General features: G+C 57.6%; 1 non-coding gene across 1 annotated transcript in view; it reads left to right on the top strand.

The window, feature by feature from the left end:
- Nucleotides 1-2,479: 2,479 nt before the first annotated feature.
- LOC124746599 overlaps nt 2,480-2,500 on the top strand; it is a 1,909-nt gene continuing 1,888 nt past the window's right edge. Inside the window, exon 1 of the ribosomal RNA XR_007011403.1 lies at nt 2,480-2,500. This exon is cut by the window's right edge and continues 1,888 nt beyond it. This is a non-coding gene — a ribosomal RNA (small subunit ribosomal RNA).

Genomic DNA, 2,500 nt, shown 5'->3' with positions numbered 1-2,500 from the left:
GTGCCTTAACCTAACCCATGTTGTGCCTTAACCTAACCCATGTTGTGCCTTAACCTAACCCATGTTGTGCCTTAACCTAACCCATGTTGTGCCTTAACCTAACCCACGTTGTGCCTTAACCTAACCCACGTTGTGCCTTAACCTAACCCATGTTGTGCCTTAACCTAACCCATGTTGTGCCTTAACCTAACCCATGTTGTGCCTTAACCTAACCCATGTTGTGCCTTAACCTAACCCATGTTGTGCCTTAACCTAACCCATGTTGTGCCTTAACCTAACCCATGTTGTGCCTTAACCTAACCCACGTTGTGCCTTAACCTAACCCACGTTGTGCCTTAACCTAACCCACGTTGTGCCTTAACCTAACCCACGTTGTGCCTTAACCTAACCCATGTTGTGCCTTAACCTAACCCATGTTGTGCCTTAACCTAACCCACGTTGTGCCTTAACCTAACCCACGTTGTGCCTTAACCTAACCCACGTTGTGCCTTAACCTAACCCACGTTGTGCCTTAACCTAACCCACGTTGTGCCTTAACCTAACCCACGTTGTGCCTTAACCTAACCCACGTTGTGCCTTAACCTAACCCACGTTGTGCCTTAACCTAACCCACGTTGTCCCCTAAAGTAACCCACGTTGTCCCCTAACGTAACCCACGTTGTCCCCTAACGTAACCCATGTTGTCGCCTAAACCTGCTCTGTAATTGTTATACGACTCGTTCAATTAGTGTAGTGTTGCCCACCCGCAACCCTCGCAATATAGTTCGCTACTCGCACTGCCCGCTCCCCTGTGTATCGCTTCATGTTAAACACCTTGCAAGTCTTGCTGACTTTCCACATGCTCCTGCTGTACACTGTAATGTGGATGGCAGCAGGACGTACATGCCGCCCCTCCCCACGTCCCCACCTTGCCCCCCTGCCTTCGCAAGCTGGTTGGTGAGAAGTTTGCATGTTCAATGCCCTTCGCATGCGACGTACTCAGGCTACGTTGTGGTGCGGCCTGTGTCAACCGTCCGCTAATGTCGTACGCGTAAACCACAATCTGTACTGCACATTCGTCCTTATGTACCGAATGATACATCGTGGCACATGTGTGACCGTACAACGACTGCGCCCAAAAACGGCGGACCATACAGTGCAAATATTGTGCACGCAGCTACGTGTCGTCTCCCTATGAGAGCTGGATTGCAGTGTGGTACGCCATAGAGACGTGTGGGAGGAACGGACGCCGTGGATGGCGATCAGCATGAGCTGTCTGTTGATGTATTCGGACCTAGTCGTCTCTCCTCACACACCGTGATGGCATGGTGCACCGCGTTCCATATCTGCGACATGCTACAGAGGCCGGTTGACAGTCGTTCGAGCAATGGACATCGCATACGTACGGGGGCCACCTTCCACGTATTGTCTAGGCGTGCACATTTTGTTGCGTGTATGTGGGCAGACGTAGTGTGGCGTGACACCTGACACAGGCATGCAATAATCGTTGAAGTTGCAAATGGCGATGGACGCCTGCGTTTTCTGGTGAAGTTACGCAAATGAACAAATGGTAACCTGTTGTGGTGCGGTTGTTCTCGCTAGGGGTGAATCGGTGATGGCGACGATAGGTTGAGGTACGAACCGGTTGTTCCAGCGATACCCACCATGCCGACGAAACTGAACGGCATCTGGGTGTGAAGCGATACGCGGCGGTGGCTGGGTGGGACCGTCCCCGGCCGGTGAGGGGGCGCCTCCCGGCGTGCTGGCCGCGCGGTGCGTGGGCGCACGCGCTACAGCCGGCTGGTGGGGGCGGCCAGTGGCAGGCGCGCCGGCCGACGGACGCGGCAGGCGTCGCAGCTGCGCGCCGGCGCACCCTGCGCGCGGCGCCGTGCGGCCAAAGTAGGTCCTCGCGGGCCCGGTGCGAAGCGCGGTGGACATCTTCAGTGTGCTGGTCCGATTGAGGACTGTGTGCGTTGAGGATGCGCCGCCGCCCGGCGCTCGGCGCCGCGACGCCGTCTGCTGCTCGGTCGCCCCAGCGGTTCTCGCTGGTGGTTTGTATCGCAGCTGTGCGGATGTGTTGGCGCGTGCGCTGTGCTGGGAGAGTTCGCTTCGGCACCCAAGTGGGGCTTTTGTCCTTCTGTGGCGCTGGCGTTGGAGCTGCCGGTCACCGTAGGTGGCGCGTGTTGTCTCCCGCCGGCAATGCCACGACAGCACGCTCCCGGGCCTCTGTCGGCAGCGGCAAGCTCAGTTGGGAGCACGGGTGGTCGCACCGAAAGCGTCTACTCGCCTAACTCCGGGCGATTGCGCCTCTCTCGAACCCGACCAAGTACTTGGGACGGCGCTGCGCGCCGCCGGGACCTGAGAGGGTTTCGAGGTGTATTGTGCAGGGGAGCTCAGCCTCCTCCTGTTTGCAGAATGATTGAGCGGACGCTTGCGTGTTCGCGCGGGCCCCCGGGACACACTCCCGGGCGGCCGGCTGCTCAGCTCTAGTTGACGCAGCTCCCTGGTTGATCCTGCCAGT

Source organism: Schistocerca piceifrons, unplaced genomic scaffold (genome assembly GCF_021461385.2).
Source record: "Schistocerca piceifrons isolate TAMUIC-IGC-003096 unplaced genomic scaffold, iqSchPice1.1 HiC_scaffold_36, whole genome shotgun sequence".
NCBI classification, from domain to species: domain Eukaryota; kingdom Metazoa; phylum Arthropoda; class Insecta; order Orthoptera; family Acrididae; genus Schistocerca; species Schistocerca piceifrons.
Note: the sequence above shows the minus strand (reverse complement) of the source record. Positions and strands in the feature narration are given on the sequence as shown.